A 17,818-nucleotide genomic window follows, 5' to 3' on the forward strand; every position below is an offset into this window, starting at 1 on the left:
GAAAGCCATTGGACCAACCTGTAAACCACTTCCAGCCAGGAGGCACAGCAGCATCTCTGACTGTGTGTGTGTGTGTGTGTGTGTGTGTGTGTGTGTGTGTGTGTGTGTGTGTGTGTGTGTGTGTGTTCGTTTTAAATACTTTTAAATTGTGGGCTGTAGTAGAGAGTTCTTCAGCTATTTAATTCTGAAGATTTTCCTAATGTAGGCCACAATAAATGCACTAAATTAATGTTTTAGTCATCAAAACACTGCCCTATATCATTAATATTGAACTTGCTTTTGTCTCAGTCAGTATTTAATTCTTGGGTCAGTAAGTCTTGATGTTCTCTTCAATGCAAGTCAATATCTGTTTAATATTTCATGATGGAGCTAACTAGAAAGCACCATATAAATTTGTTTCCTTATGCTGTGCGAAATGAATGCAGATCGTCCACATGATCTGTACAGATCTTGGAAAGAATATTTTGAATTCCCCAAAGTTTGTTCTGTGTAAGGGTACAGATTACTGTTTTATTTCTGGATTTGTGTGTGTGTGTGTGTGTGTGTGTGTCTACCGGCTGCAATGGTATCATTTGAAGTCAGAGCGGTCTGTGTTTTCACTGATAAGCAGGTGATTGATACCCAGCCTTACAAACTCTTCCTATCAATATCCATATTGATGCTGTGAAGAACAGGACTTTAACAGAGTTCACAAAAGAACTAGATAAATTCATGGAGGTTAGGTCCATCTATAGCTATTAGTCAGGATGGGTAGAAATGGTTTCCCTAGCCTTTTTTTGCCAAAGGCTGGAAATGGATGACAGGAGAGGGATCACTTGATGATTACCTGTTTCTGTTCACAGCCTCTGGGGCATCTGGCATTGGCCACTGTTGGCAAACAGGATACTGGGTTAGATGGACCTTTGGCCTGACCCAGTATGGCCATTCTTATGTTCTTATATTAACGTGCACTCTTTCTTCAAAAGAGGTCATCTGGTCCAGTCCCCTGCACTCATGGCAGGTCCAACCACCATCTAGGCGACCCCTGTCAGTTGTTTGTCCAACCTGCTCTTAAAGATCTTCAGTGATGGAGATTCCGCCACCTGAAGTCACAATTCAATTCTTCTATGGCCTCCACTACTGAAGCAGCTGAGCAACCCCCAATCTTTAATGTGTTTATCTTCACAACACAAGAGACGTGCTATTGTCTCCCTTCTACAGATGGAAAACAGAGGACTCAGGCCCAGATCCTCAGCAGTATTTAGGGCCCTAACGTCCACTGAAAGCAATGGGAGTTAGGTGCCAAAGGACCATTTAAGTGACTTCCCTGGGTTCACCCAGGAAGTCTGCAACAACACAGGGAACTGAAGTGAGGTCTGCAAAGTCCTAGGCTTGTATCCTGACCCCTGGGTCACTTTTCCAGTGAGTCCCTAGCTAGGCTGAGAACATTGTTTGACCAGAGATATTGGTGGGTCCTTTTGTCATGTGATTTCATTATTGTAATGAATTTATGCAGGACTCCCTATCGTGTCATCCATCAGCTCCAACTCATACAGAACAATAGCTGCCTTTTTTTTTTTTCTTAATGGTGATCAGGCTTTTCAGTAGTTAACACTTTCCTGAGTCAGTCCCTGGACTTGCAATACAATTTTATTTTTTTTACTTTATTTTCATTTTATTGCAAAATAAACAGTAAAACAAATAGTGAAATTATGAGAGGTATAGTAACTTTCAATGAATAAAATATTTCTCTTGCAGTGCATACCTTAAGCAACATTGACTGCTGCATTTTCAGAAGGTTCTTTAATTTTGGCTTACAACTTTGCAGCAGACACCTGCTTTGGGCACACATTAAATAAAAGATGCACGTTGCTTCATAAAACCACCTTTCCACAAACATTCAGGTCTTGTCTACAAATAGAAGTTATGATGGTTTAACTTAAATCTATTTCCAAACCCATTTAGTTAAATCCTTGCATAGCTGCTCTTTATTTTAACTTAAGAGTGTCTCATTTGGGTTTAGCTTAAATTAGTTCCTAACTGACTTGAGCTAAATTAGTACCAGAGAAGTCTGTTTGCTCTGATTTAACTCAAATCAATGTTTGATCACGTTTACTAAGAGAAATGCCTGCAAGCAATTCCCAGTGCATCGGAGTAGTCTCAGGGACTGAGAGGATATGTCTGAACTTGCACCCTAGTTCAAACTAGGGATGCAAATGCAGGCATTCAAAATAGTCAATGAAGCGGGGATTTAAATATCCCATGCTTCATTAGCATGACCTTGCCGGTGCGTTACTCTGAATGCCAGCTGTTTCAAAAGTGAAAGTGCGCACTGGGGCGCGTTAGTTCAAACCAAACCCCTTGGTTCAAACTAACATTACCCCTCATTTTTTGAGGAGTAACATTAGTTCCAACCAAAGGGTTTGGTTCGAAATAATGCGTCCCGGCACAAACTAGGGTGCAAGTGTAGATATACCTAGAGGGATTATTTGTATGCACAGAGTATAGAATCACAGGGTTGGAAGAAACCTTGGAAGGTCATTGAGTCCAGCCCCCTGCCCAAAGCAGGACCAACCCCAACTAAATTATCCCAGCAAGGCCTTTGTCAATCCAGACTTAAAAAGTCTAGAAATGGAGATTCCACCACCTCCCTAAGTATTCTATTCCAGTGCTTCACCACCCTCCTAGTGAAATAGCTTTTCCCAATATCCAGTCTAAACCTCCCCCACTGTAACTTGAGACCATTGCTCCTTGTTCTGTCATCCATCACTACTGTGAACAGCCTCTCTCCATCCTCTTTGGAACCTCCCTTCAGGTAGTTGAAGGCTGCTATCAAATCCCTCCTCACTGTTCTCTTCTGCAGACTAAACAAGCCCAAATCCCTCAGTCTCTTCTCATAACTCATGTACTCCAGCCCCCTAATCATTTTGGTTGTCCTCTGCTGGACTTTCTTCAATGTGTTCACATTCTTTCTGTAATGTGGGCCCCAAAATTGGATGCAGTACTCTAGATGTGGCCTCACCAATTCTGAATAAAGGGGAATAATTGCTAAGATGTGGCCCGCATCAGGAAAAAGTTTAGGAACTCCTGTATGAAATATTAGATAGTATCTTGACTTTTCCTTATATTGATTCTTCTGAACACAGGTGCCTCAAAGCAGAATATTTTAAATTACTGCTTTTAAGTGTTCGTGTTAATGACAAAGAACTATTCATTCACTGCTACATATAATGCAAATATGTTACTGCTATTAACCCTATGAGTAAAACAAATGACATATGTATTTTAATAATGTTCAGATTTTAGCATATGCATCTTCCTTTACATTTATTGACATATGTTCTCAGCAGTTTGTACATTTTATGAGTCAAACAGGTCATGTGAATTATCTGGTGGCTTCTGTACCTTCTCTGGAAACACAAACCTTACAGGTGGAACCAATACACGTAGCTATTTTCCTTTGCATAGGATACAGATCCATTAAATCAAAATCACTTTCCCCAGAAAATAGGAAATACTTATCTGACAGTTTTGTAAGAAAAATGGGAGTTATGACTATTTAAATTCTGCTTGTAGTATATTTTAAAAAGTGAACAGAGCTACAAAAGAGCATGTGAAAACCACTGCTAATCTGACAGAATTCATTTCCAGAAAGCAGTTGGTCTTCATCTGCGTGTTGCATTCTACCAAATTGCTTTGTAGGGTTCACTTGCTGGATGGCATTTCTACGAGAGCAGCACCACTCTAGTACAGAACTACAGCTTCGTATGGAACTTCACCTGTTCTCTGTGCTTTTGGTCTGTTAAGGACTCTGTTCCTGTTCAATAACAATAGCAAAGATCCCACATAAAACATTTGCTGAGGTAACTGTAGTGAATTACTCTGAAATAACCTTAAAACGAACGTGAACTGGCAGTGCTTCATTTTCCCTCATAAATATTCATAACTAATGTATAAAATGCTAATCTTGCCCTCCTCCATTTCCTTTCTGCCTTCTCCGTCTGCCCCTTTTGGAATTAAGCACTTATCTCCCATGTAGTGAATAGGGCTCAATTATGTGAAGGGCTGCAGAATTTTAATGAATTGCAAAATATAGTTAATTATGGAAAAAGACATCTTTTGCATTTTTTCATGTAAATTAGACAAATTAATTGGTGTTTAGTATTTTTTTTTAAATGCACGCAGCCCTTGGTGGGGAAAAAGACCTTGACAATTCAGCATCAGGATCCTGATAGAGAGAGAAAGAAAGAAAAACACAGTGGGGGCATTTTTGATATGTTGAACTAATCTCCAAAGTGAACACTTCCTAATTCTAATCTAGAATGGTGAGAAAGTTATAGAAATCTTTTCTCATAAGCTAAATTATTAATTTTTTGAGCTTAAGATTTCAGCTCATGAACCATAAGAATTAATAGCTCTGACTAGATCTAAACCTTGAAAGGTGTAGGCATTGTGCTAACTTTCCCTGGCTATATCTAGACTGCAGGCTTCTTTCGGAATAAGCTTTTCCGGAAGAGATCTTCTGAAAAACCTTCCAAGAGAGAGCATCCACACTGTTAAAGCGCATCAAAAAAGTGATCTACTTTTTAAAAGATAGTGTCCACACTGAATGGTCTGCATTTACGCTGTGATTACTATGGACCAAGTGGCCACCAGCACACCTGTGCTTTTTCCTCTTTCCTCTTCTTTCAAAAGAACTCCCTCTTCCCTCTCCATACAGGAGCTCTTTCGGAAAAAGGCTTCTTCTTCGTAGAAAGAGGTTTACTAATGTCAGAAAAAACCCTCTGTTCTTACAAGTTTTTTTGAAATAAAGCAATTGCAGTGTGTATGTAAGTGAATTTTTTTTTTTGGAAAAATAGCCGTTTTTCCGAAAAATCTCTGTAGTGTATACATAGATCCAGACTGTTCTGCCAATGCATCTCCATCCTGCTCCTCTCTTCAGATGATGCAAGCAATTCTGTTACGTTGGATAGAAGTTCTGTAATGGGAACAAATGTCCAATATAGACTACACTGAGCCAATTTAGTTAGTTTTCAATTATGGCCTTTCAGTATTTGAGTCCAAGAGTCACACAATGGAAAATAAGCCATTATGTATGGGTGAAATCCTGGTCTCATTGATGTAAGAGGCAAACCGCATAGGACTAAGTATACAATACACAGATTTAAATACACTTTGAGATTGTTTAATTCAGAAAACAATTGTAACTCCCAATTTGCAGTCATTGGTGCCTAGCCAGGATTTCTGGTTGATCATATCAAAATTCAGACAGAGATACACACACATTTTTGTATCTGTCAACTGTGGCATAAAGACTATTGTTAGTTTTAATTTATTTGCTCTATAAAAAGTGTATTTTATAACATTAAAAGACTGTCAGAAGACTTAACACCATGTAATTTCAGTGAATGTTGAGTGCTGCCAGACAACGTATTATGAACATAATAAATAACACAATAATAATACTCAGTTCTTACGAAGCCAAGTGGCCTGTTTCTAAATAACTCCCACAAGATACCTTTTCACGTTTCTGCAGCTGGAAAGTTTTATAACACTAAATGTCCCAAATCATTTCAGGCCAGATTCTGCACATGCTGAATGGTACTTTACGCCTTGAGGAGTCCCAATGAAATCAATTAATTACCACAACCTTTTAGGAATCAGAGCATTCTGCAGAAATATTATTTCCCTTTAAATACTTTGTGATGCAGACATGACTTTGCCCTTATCCTTTAATTAATCTGGATCCTGAATGCCTTTTTCACTCACATAATCCATCTCTCCCTCAAATTTCTCCTGTGTGGTTTTAACATATTCTAATTAATGTACACTTCCCCAATGGGCGGTGGGGGAGGTTGTATTTTTCAGGAAAGGAACCCGGCTTAGGATTTTCTGGTTTTGTTCCCTCCTCCCCCTCAATTTCTGAACATTATAAATATTTGCATTCTAGAAGCGCCTACAGGCCACAATCAGGATCAGAACCCATTGTATTTGGTGGGATACAAACACATCTGAATAATAATACTAATAAGGTCACCTAGGTATTACACTGCATTTTCATCTGCATGGTCATTCAGGGTTATATCTGTCCCCATGCTTGCTGGTCATTCATGAGTACAACTGTCCCTGCTATCACAAAGAAACAATCATACTCCAGGCAAATCTCATTATCAAACCCTGACCTTGCTTTATGTTATGGTTAGAGGAAGATGTGTACTGAATGTGGTGGTCCAAACTCTTACTTTTTAGGAGGAATTCTTGAACAAATGGACTCTCAGACAGACGGGCAGATAGACAGAGACAGATGCACAAACTCTCTCAAATATATAGTAGATATGCAAAAGTGTGAGTGTTGCAACTGTACACATCAGGATACCTAACTATAGAATAATTTAAATACTGGGCCTGATCCTGTGGCAAGAACCTGTTAACCCTTAAATCCATAAGTAATCTATACACTTAATGCATGATCTGAATAACAGGCAACACTGGGGAAAGAGATGACTAAGGTGGGAGGCGCTAGAGATCTATACCATCATGCATGGTGAGGTGGAAGTGAAGAAGGAAGTGTTGTTTACTCCTTCACATAACACAAGAATGAGGAGTCATCTAATGAAATTAATAGGCAGCAGGTTTAGAACAAACAGAAGGAAGTATCTTCCCAAGGCAACATGTGGAGGGAGGCACAAAGGGTCACATGCCCCTGATTTCTGCCAAGGTTCACACCAGAATGTCCATGAGCAAGCTGCACTGGAGGGAAGGGAAAAGAGCTGCTTTCAGCAACAGGCAAGGAGGAGGGGCAAAGGGATGACCTGGCCCATGTCTTCGCAGAACTCATCTGTTCTCTCCCCTTCCTCCCAGCCCTGGAAGCAGCATGTCTCTTCCTGCCTGTATGGTCTCAAAAAGCAGCTAACACTGCCAGGCTGCTGCTGGCCACCAATATAACCCAGCCACCTCCTGCGCCCCAGCTACAGAGCAGGCAGGAACGGGTTAAGCCCTAAGGATGCATAGTGCACCAGGACCCCAGGAACCTGACTGCAGGAGCTTCAGTGAACTTGGACAGAAAAGTGTCTCAGAAAGGGAGGATGCCAAGGTAATGGAGCAGCCCTACACTTCCTGGGGCAGGAACCCAGGCAGGCAGGTGAGGGAAGTGCTAAGGTCCTGCAGGTTCAGGACATGAACAGGCTAGAAACAGCTTCCCCACAAAGACTCTCAGCTGAGGGCTGGAGAGGCTTGCCCCCGCCAGTGCTGTGTGGGGCTTTTGCCAGAGACAGTGGGGGGAGCCTGCCAGCCAGGCTGTTGGTGAGCTGAATGCCCCAACGAGGAGCTGGTTCTTCGGATAGTGGTGGAAGGGGTTGTACCCTGTTGAGGGTGACATGGAGAAGCAGCAGGATTGGTGGAAGGTGAAGGGGCAAAGCACGGAGCAGACAGCAAGAGGGGGGGTACCCAAAGAATCGATGTCTGGGCAGCAAAGGTGACATGTACCCACCAGAACCACTCACCAACCCCACAGCTTGCTGCAGAGCCAGTGCTGGCCCGAAACAAGCTGATGAGCAGGGTCCTGCTGGCTGAGAGCTGGCACGCAGTGGGGGCTGCACTGACGGACTGTAAGGGAAGCAGCCGGCCTTGGTACTATATCTTCCCCCCGGCACCAGCCTTGCACACTTCCCTCTGGTCGGTCACTGGACTCCCCAGCTGGTGGGTGAGTGCCTGGCAAGCAGGGATCTGGCCAGCAGCAGGACCTGCAATACTTGTAGGGGAGACAGAAAATGTGGGGCAATGTGCCTGTTTTTTATGAATGTCAGGATAATTTAAATACAGGATTGTCTTTTTAAAAATAGGACATCCGGTCACCCCATGAATGCCATTAAATTTAGCATTTTGAATCCAAGGTAACTTACCGGGCTCTGCTCTCAGATTGAAGGGCAAGCACCATATATTATGCAACACATTTCAATCAAGTCTTTCAGCAAAAATTTCCTCAGCTGGCATTATCAATCACAGCATGGCTGGTTAAAAAAAGATATGTGGTATCAGGCCCTGATACTCCACCACTGCGTCCGTGAGACCTTTGCCACTGATTTCAGGGGAAGCAGAATCAGTCCATCTGGGTAAAATTTCATAGATATAAGCTCCCTACTAAAGTACCCATTATGATTAAACTGGGCTTGATTAAAGGAAGCAATGTGAGAGAGCTCCAGTTTCTCAGTCACAATTATGACATCTGGAGAAGCAAATGAATGTCAAATAGGATTAACCTATGGTGCAGGGTAGCTGACAAATTTAATTTATTACCAACCAAAGAATGAATTCTCTGCAAATTAAATGGAGAGCTTCCTATGACTTCAAGTGGGCTTTGGATGAGGCCCTAGGTCATCTAATACGACTCTTTACAAAGCGCTAATCAGGACCTTCCATACTCTGCCTATTTAAATCAAATGTTTTCTGAAGAAGATGTCTGCAGTACCACTGCTGTATTGATATCTCCCAAGACTATTGTGAAGACTATATCATTTGCCTATATTAAGGGTTTCAAACATGAAAAGCACTATATAATAATAAGTATTGTTATGATCCCCATAGATAGAGCTGATTGAGAAAAAGTAAATCAGGAGAGAATTTTAAGGTAGACAAAAATATTGTACATAGCATCCCTCAGTTAACATTATCAAGAATGGTTTTTTACCATTACGAGGAGTAATGGTAGTTCGAATTACCTAATTCGAACTACCTACTCCATGCCGCGTGTAGCCACGGGCACGGATTCCACACTAACAGGGATTTAAAAATGGCGGTGCCTGGCAAGATGCAAATGAAGCCCGGGATATTTAAACCCGGGCTTCATTTGCAACTTCGAATGACTACATTAACCACCCTAGTTTGAACTAGGGTGGTAGTGTAGACATACCCCTAGAGGTAATATCTAGGGTAATAAAGAATAGCCAACATGGTAATAGCAGGGTAATAAAGAATAGCCAACATGGAATTGTCAAAACCAAATCATGCCTTAGCAAGTTAATTTCTTTCTTTGACAGGGTTACTGGCCTAGTGGTTGGGGGCAGCAGTAGATGTGATATATCTTGATTTCAGTAAGGCTTAGCCACACACCCACGTGATATTCTTATAGGCAAACTAGTGAAATTTCGATTAGGCTGTGGTGTCCAAGACACTAACCGCTAGCCACATGTGGCTATTTGGCTGGTTGAGCATGGCTAGTTGGCTTGAACAATGTGGCTATTTGGCCGGTTGAATGTGACTAGTTCACTATAGCAGTAGTGATAGAAATGTAGCCGTGTTAGTCTGGTGTAGCTGAAACAAAATACAGGACTAAGTAGCACTTTAAAGACTAACAAGATGGTTTATTAGATGATGAGCTTTTGTGGGCCAGACCCACTTCCTCAGATCAAATAGTGGAAGAAAATAGTTACAACCATATATACCAAAGGATACAATTAAAAAAATGAACACATATGTTCACGAAAAGCTCATCATCTAATAAACCATCTTGTTAGTCTTTAAAGTGCTACATAGTCCTGTATTTTGTTTCAACTATAGCAGTAGACACTATAGTGGCTATTGCTTCAGAACTGGTCCGATACCACAGCAATAAGGGGAGAGCACAATTGGTTGAAAGATTGTACTCAAATAGTATTTACCAATGATTTGCTCTCAAAGTGGAAGATGTATGTAGTGGGGTCACATGACTATTTGATATTTTTATTAATGATTTGAAAAAGGAGGTGAAGTATACTTCTAAAATTTGCACATGACATCAAGCTGGAGGGGTTGAAAGCATTTGAGAGGACAGGCTTAGCATTCAAAATGGCCTGAACAAATTGAGGCGTTGGTTTCAAATCAACAACGTGAAATTAAATAAAGACAAGTGCAAAGTACTACATATAGGAATGAAAAATCAAATGCACAACAACAAAAGAGAAATTAACTTATTACGCAACAGTATTGCTGAAAAGGATATGGGAGTTATAATGAATGACAAGTGCTGGCACTTCAGTTGCCCCTCTACCTGATGTCATGCTGCTCCTCCCCTCTGCCTTGGAGCTGCCCCAGGGGAGCCTCCTGATTGCTGTGCAGGGTGTGGGACAGAGAAGGGGGGGCACTGGCCCCATCTCCACACCGAGAGAAGGGGATGGAGGGAGCTCGGCAATGCAAATCTCTGTCGCTCTCAACACTGTGTGTCTCTGTCACACACTCTCTCTCTCTCTCTCTCTCTCATCTCCTGACCCAGCATGTACATTGGGGGGGGGGGGGGGTTGTTACTACTTGTACTGCTGGCAAAGTGGGTTATTTTTAGTTTGTGACTGGTCTGTGCATTTCATAACTTTCTTTCATCTCTCTCTTACGCTTACATTTAATTCTTTGAGGAGTGAGTTCTAAAATGTCCAGCCTGCTGTGGCTGGAGTAATTATCCCCATGGCAACTGTGCTCCTGGATGTGGCTGGCATGTCCCTGCAGCCCCTGAGAAGGTCAGAGCAGGGGGTCTATACATGCTGTCCTTGGCTGTGGACACCGCTCCTGCAGCTCCTATTGATCAATAATGGAGAACTGTGGCCACTGGTGGCACTGCAGCATATGCCAGCTGCTTTCAGCAGTGGTGCAGGGCCAGGAGTAGGTATTTGGGTTTGAGGTAGATCTTACATTGCACCTATATTGAAAGAGTGATCTAGCGGTTCAAAAGGTTGGAGACCACTGAATGAGAATAAAAAGACTCCAAGAGTAGTTGTGGAATCCTTGTTTCTGGAAGTTTGTAAGCACAGCTTAGACAAACACTCGTTGGCTGTGTCTAGACTGGCCAGTTTTTCTGGAAAATTAGCCGCCTTTCTGGAAAAACTTGCCGGCTGTCTACACTGGCCACTTGAATTTCCGCAAAAGCACTGACGATCTCATGTAAGATTGCTAGTGTTCTTGCAGAAATACTATGCTGTTCCCGTTCGGCAAAAGTCCTTTTGCGCAAAACTTTTGCGCAAAAGGGCCAGTGTAGACAGCTCAGATTTGTTTTGCGCAAAAAAGCCCCAATTGCGAAAATGGCGATTGGGGATTTTTTGCAGAAAAGCGCGTCTAGATTGACCACGGACGCTTTTCCGCAAAAGCATTTTTTGCAGAAAAGTGTCTGTGCCAATCTGGACACTCTGTTCCAAAAATGCTTTTAACGGAAAACTTTTCCATTAAAAGCATTTCTGGAAAATCATGCCAGTCTAGACGTAGCCATTGGGTTAATGTAGGCATAACTTGGTGCTACCTCACTGCAGGGGATAAACTAGATGCTCTCTCAAGATTCCTTCACCAGCCTTATATTTCTATGATTCTGTATTCACTGCAGGCTTTTAAATATGGTCACACTATATTACATTTTGGACCTAAAATGCTGTGCTTTTTTGAACTTATTCCATATGTCCTTAGAGTGATGAACGAAACCTTTAATTATCTATTTACTCCCAGTTTAATCAATTAGGGTATGTCTACACTACCACCCTAGTTTGAACTAGGGTGGTTAATGTAGTCAATCGAAGTTGCAAATGAAGCCCTGGATTTAAATATCCCGGGCTTCATTTGCATCTTGCCAGGCGCCGCCATTTTTAAATCCCCGGTAGTTCGTTACTCCTCATGGCTTCATTTGCAACTTCGATTGACTACATTAACCGCCCTAGTTCGAACTAGGGTGGTAGTGTAGACATACCCTTATAGATTTTACCCACTATAGTAGCACAAAAATTGTATTTATTTGATTGTTGCCCTGTAAAGCTCTGTTTTGCCACCTCTAACTTGACCAGTGAAAAAAACAGTGTTGGCCTCGCAATTTAGGTTGCTGAAAAACTGATTCCCTTGAGATCAGTGCACCTTGGGATTTAACCCTTAAACCCTGTATTGTTTTGTGGCCCTTTTCTTATGAAATGGTGACTAGTCCTGCACTCAGTATTCCAGATGGAGGCACACTGGTGCCAAATACCCTTTACTCTTAGACGACAACAAGACTTCATTAATTTACACGAATAATAGGGAAACCCATAAGAAATAGGCAAAATCTGTGAACCCTTTCTCTGTGAGTGTAGAGGGTCTTCTGCAGCAGCAATTTTGCAGTGCATGTGACAAGTGATTTGAGGAGGCCAAATGGGCTGCACAACCTCAGAGCAACAAGGACTCTCTGAAATCTACTGTGCTGGAAGCATGAGATCAGCCCATGGAATCTTTTCTTGTAGTCGTTACTCCTGCCACTTGAGCAGAGTAAGAGCCATAGTGACTTTGCTGCCCTTCCATGTTCTACGCGTGAGGACCTCACACTCAGGGTACATCCAAGGAACGCGTTTGCTCTTCTGCTTTTTTTTGTGGAAGAGCAGATACACTCTTTTGGGGAGCCTTGTATACCTCGGTCTACGAGGAATAAAGGCTCTGCCGAAAGAGGAGGCTTTTCCGTCATTTGGCCCTGTCTAGACTGGGCCAAATGGTGGAAAAGCCTTTTCCAGAAAAGCAATCGGAAAAAAACTATAAAAATTGTGGAGGGCAATAGTGTAGTGTAGACCTAGCCTCAGTAACAAGCTTAGCCTCACAACATCCCTGGGAGATAGAGAAGTATTATCACCCTTTCACAGGTGAGAAACTAAGGCACAAGCTAGATAACTGACTTGCCCAAAAGTAGACAAGAACCGAACCAGGGTTTCCTGACCCGTCATACAACACCTTACCTACGGGGCCAACCTTCCCATCTGATATAGCTGCCTCTGTTGGACTTCCCCAGCACCTGGCTGATTTCCCCTGCCTGTATGACCACACTTGGGTCATTCACTTTGAGAGGTCTACTGTACAGACTTATAAGCAATCCCATAACCAATATTGCAGTATCTTATCTACTGTGTATTTGAGGGAGTTTGTCTTTCTGTACATCTGTGTCTGTTTAAGAATGCCTCCTCAGTGGTATTCCAACTTCCTCTTATGACAACTTAAAGGTAAGGGTTTAGTTGTGCCAGGAAAACAGGATGTTCCTGGAGTGGGATTGCTTCTCACAAAACCACACAGAAAAGAGACTGAAAAGGGCTGCCTGGGGGCATGCCCCCCAGCCAGGTTTGCCTCAGCTCCAAGCATCCCACCACCCAGGTGCTCTTCAGGGAGGGCTGAAGCTCCCCCCCCCCCCCCCAATTTGTACAGGAACATTGCTGGCTGTTCCCCTTCATCAGAAAGTGAGAGGGCAGTGCACAGTTTGCTGCACTCCTCACCCTGGTGGGGCAGCACAGGGGGCAGATGAACCTGAACCTGCCCCGTTGGGGGACATGTACCTTTCCCCCAGCTGTGTGTGCTGGAGTTGCAGGGGTCATGGAGAGGTGCTTCTCACCTGGCCCCAACGTGCTGCAGTTGAGAGAAGGCTGGGGTTGTCCTCCCTCCCCAGGGCAGCCTGCACACTGAACCCCTCGTGTCCCCCCACCCCCCGAGCAATGATTCAAACAAAGCATGGACATTTTCATTTCAACACAAATGAATTGAGGTAAGGGCCCGAGCAATGCCTGGTAAATCCTCCAGTGCAAAAATAAAGTAGCAGTCTTGCCACTGAGGGAGCTTTCCACAATGCTCTCCTGTTTCAGGTATATTCGGAAGTCAGGAGAAACCAACAACTGCAGATTAGCAAAATGGCGATGAGGGATTTCATAGCAATTATTTCTCATTCAGCTCACTTCACCATTTCATGGCTGTCATGGCTTCTTCCCCATTCTGGCACGATAAATGCAGAAGTGGGGGCCAGCAAACATACCCCAAAACCTTATCTACCAGGCTTTGGTATAAAACTTCCCCCAAAAATCTTAACAACCTAGATTTTGGTAATAAACTCTCCGCTGCCACCACCCAAATATGCTAAAGAAATCTGCGAGAGACTACTTGGGAAATCCCACCCCTAAAGTAAAAATCAGGACATAAAAATTAACCAATACCAAGTTAATACAAATAAAAGAGAAAGAACTTTTATTATCATTACAATATTCCTGTTGCAAGCATAATGACTAGATGGAAAAGTAACATAATAATATACTCATGGAGAAACTCTGCCATGGGCCTAGAACTTCATTACAAAAGAAAGCCAAAACATCAGATCCCATTTTCCAAATCATTAAATAATAAAACCTAATGGATTTATCTAAACTTTACCCTACTTACAGAAAGTGAAGAATTGTTTCTTGGAGAGAGAGGGACATGTCTGTCTTCCTCAGTAGGTAGAGGGAACCCTCTGAAAGGAGGGAAAAACCAAAAATTCCTTTGTCCCAGTTTGAAATTCCTACCTGCATTCCCACTGGCCGCCACTCCTGGCTAGGTTTAGTTAACCCCTTAGTCTCCAGGCCACCAGCCATCTCTCATGATCATGACAATGGCACACTCTCCAGTGCTTGAATCAGGCTGCACTGCTGTTCAGTTTTAATATTGTGCACAAGCCTGGAGTTTTTATTTATAATGTCATTATGTCCATCTATTAAGGGCTAGAATGTTCTGTCCCTTGAGGAAGGATCACCCGCAGCTGTTCTGTCTCAGCAGCTGAGCTGAGAACAATGTTGAGTCACAGTTCCCTCAGCTGCTTCCCGATTTCTCCCACCCAAGGTGTTGCAGGTAGATAACAAAAAAGAATGAAGTAATCAGCTGATCCACAGCCTAGGCTTGCTTGCTCCTGGTTAAGCTCTTTGCTACTGGCATTGGTCCAACTCACTCTGCATGGCCATTTTGGAGTCCAACTGCTTCCAGTCCCTGGTGGCATTCACAGTTGTTGGTTGGGAGCAGCCCTCCATGGCCCCTTGCTTATACCAGGCCTGCAGCATCAGTCTGCCCCCAAACAGGCACGGAGGAAACAGACACCACAGCACAGGGGCTGGGCTCCTTTTTGCTGCTGGAGCTTGCTGGCAGCACCCAGGGAGGTGTCACCTTTTAATCTCCTCTTCTCCAGGTAGCACATGTTCTGCAGGTGCAGCTAATTGGCAATGCCTGTCAGATCTCTCATCAGCCCTCCTCTGGCAGCACAGGTATAACAGACAAAAGTTGGGAGCAGAGATCTGTGCACTCCCTGCTAAATTTAGGAGCCAGATTCCCCTTTACATTCTGCACTAGCAGCTGAAAAGCTGCCAAATCTGTCTGCCTGCAAATTTGTTCTGCATGGGGAAACTCTCAGTTGGCACAGAGTCATTGTAGGTTGCCTGAGTACCACCTCCCTGCTGGAGTTGTTGCAAGAGGCATGCCAGGGCAAGGCTATAACTGGAGCACTGTGCACTCTGGCTATGCTTAGGTGATCTTTGGCCTCTTGGTGACTATAGCCAGATGGCAGAAGACAGAGCAGCCCCTCTGGCTACTCTAAAATTTGTTGTGGCTCATTGCAGTCTGAAGCTATCTTGAGAATCATAATAACTGACTCCTGAAGCAGGAGCTGGGCTCAGTGCGTAGGCCTATTTCGCTACACAGTATTTTCAATAGCATACTTTAACTAGACACTGTTTTCCCTTCTAAACACCATGGCTCTGGTTTATTATGAGCTTACTCAGTGGCAGCTTTGTAGATCATATTTAAGTAGCTATAGCAACAATTAGGCATAGTTGGTCATGGTCTCACTGTTGAGACTTACAATTGGAGGGTATTAGGGTTTTTAAACAAATCTCTTCCATGTGTTTGACATTCATTTGGAGTTATTCAGACCAAATTTGTGTGATTGACAGCTGTCAACTCTGTGATTTAACCCCTCAATTATACAACTTAGCTGTTTGTGATTTAATGAAGTGTTCAGTAATAAAGTGAACATCCAAGATGAAATTAACATTGAAACTTAATGGTGACATCCAGTATAAATGTCACTCCTGAACGCTTAATTTATACTGTCTGGAAGCATGGCAGTTCTTAGCACAGCAGGTCCTGTCAGTAATGGCACTAACTTTCAGCAACTAGTTTTTAACCACAGCACTAAGCTGAGATCTCATAATGGCTGCTGTGTACTATGAATGAGCCTAGCTTAAATTCGGCTCTTTCTTCTCGGGAGTGAGAGGGAAGAGAAATGGAATGCATTTATGCTGTCCTCCTCTTTATAACAATCAGTGTCTTAATTCTGTCCTGGAGTTATGCAGTGTAAAATGGCCATTTCTCCTAACTGGGCCTCCTAGCGATGCCATGTCTCACTCAGCTTTGCAGGCCCCACAAAGGGGCAACTTACTATATTGGCTCTAATGCCCAGGTCCCCACTTCAGAGGTTGGAGAGGAGATGGAAGCTAGATCCAAGAGCAATGAGAAGAACAATGGGACCCGTTAAGTGGGCTCATTGAAAGAAGACTGGACATATGTGTCAGTTAACAATGCCCAAGGACGAACAGGATTATATGATTCATTTCAACACAGAGCCAATAGGGATAATATACTTTATTAAGCTTACTACTCCACCACTACTACACTTCACGGGGTACACCTTAGCAAGTGAAAGCACTACAGAACAATGCTTAAAGGAGTAAAAGGCCCTTGAAATGCTTACGTCCCTTCTGCCATGGGCAGTCCCAATCCCGAGATGCCTCACATCAGGGCCCTGGCGGACATGGCTCCAGCTGGGGGATCTCGGGGCACCTCTGAGGTGGGAGGTCCGCGAGGAGACTCCCTTAGAGGCAGGACTCCCAATGATATTATCCTCTAGCTGTTTACTGTGTGTGCGCAAACTGGCTGAATGCCACCTTCAATGTTCCCAAGGGACTGAGAGCTGAGATCATGTTATTTGCCCCAAAATCAGCTCCCAGCTAACAAGAATAGGGAGTTATGGCTGATGAAGGCCATCTGATAAGAGACATCTGGTGTTTACGCCCTCAGGTACAGGGCTATACTGAACTGCAGACAGCATACATGGAAATTTCCACTCCTGCTCTCTGAGGCTTGCAGGCCTGCAAAAGGCCCGTCGCGTGTCATATGATCATATGTCAGCAGCAAGTACCTACTTTTGGGAGCCCCCTCTTTGAAGGTGAATGTAGCAGCATTGAGACACCACCCAGAAGAAGGAGCCACAAATGTCAAATTGCATATGCATATGATGACACTAACAGATTATGCATATGCATGTGGTGACTCACTGGTGTAGATCTGCAGGAGAGGGAGGATACTATAAATCAAAGGCATCTTGTAGGGAACCCCGGGTTTCATCTTGTCAACATGGGAGCATTGATCCGGATTGGCAGAAGCCCGGCTCCACCCCGCCCCACCTAACTCACTTGGCCAGTGCAGTTAGGAAGAGAAACTATTGGTAACAATAAGACAGAGTGCACTTGTGTGGGTGTGTATGTGTGTGTGTGTGTGTGTATATATATGTATATGTATGTATCATATGCATATAAGTGTTGATTGCTATATGTGTGTATTACCAATAAATGTGGTGTTTTGCCTTATCCCTCTGAAAAGAGCCCGTGCAGCACTTTAAGTACAACACCTACACTTCTGAAGAGACGTGGGTGTGAGTTCTATGCATAGAGATCTTCAAAATATATGAATGACAAGATGGCCCTTGTTTAAATACCCCTCTGTCCTCAAGATGTCTGCTTTTGGAGAGGGAAAACTTGACAGACATTGTATAAAACAAATTATAAACTGTGTAATCCTATTGTGGACTAAATAGTGAAAACAGAAAGCCCACAATGAATAATAGTCCTTTATGCTTCATTTTTACTCAGCTCTCCTGCAAACTCTTAGGTGTCTAAATGCTTGTAAGAGAGACGAAGCAACTAAACTTCAAGGAACAAAGCCCTTTCACATCTGCCTCCCTGAAACAGTCATTCTGAGCCGAGGACAAATCAAGGGGATAGTTGAATTTAGAAATCCCTTACCCTGAAAATAAAAAGCA

General features: G+C 43.1%; 1 protein-coding gene across 5 annotated transcripts in view; it reads right to left on the reverse strand.

Moving 5' to 3' along the window:
* Nucleotides 1–17,818, reverse strand: part of LOC102447587 (glypican-5-like) — a 741,836-nt gene that overhangs the window by 306,783 nt on the left and 417,235 nt on the right. The window lies entirely within an intron of this gene.

The sequence above is a fragment of the Pelodiscus sinensis genome, chromosome 10 (assembly GCF_049634645.1).
Source record: "Pelodiscus sinensis isolate JC-2024 chromosome 10, ASM4963464v1, whole genome shotgun sequence".
NCBI lineage: Eukaryota > Metazoa > Chordata > Testudines > Trionychidae > Pelodiscus > Pelodiscus sinensis.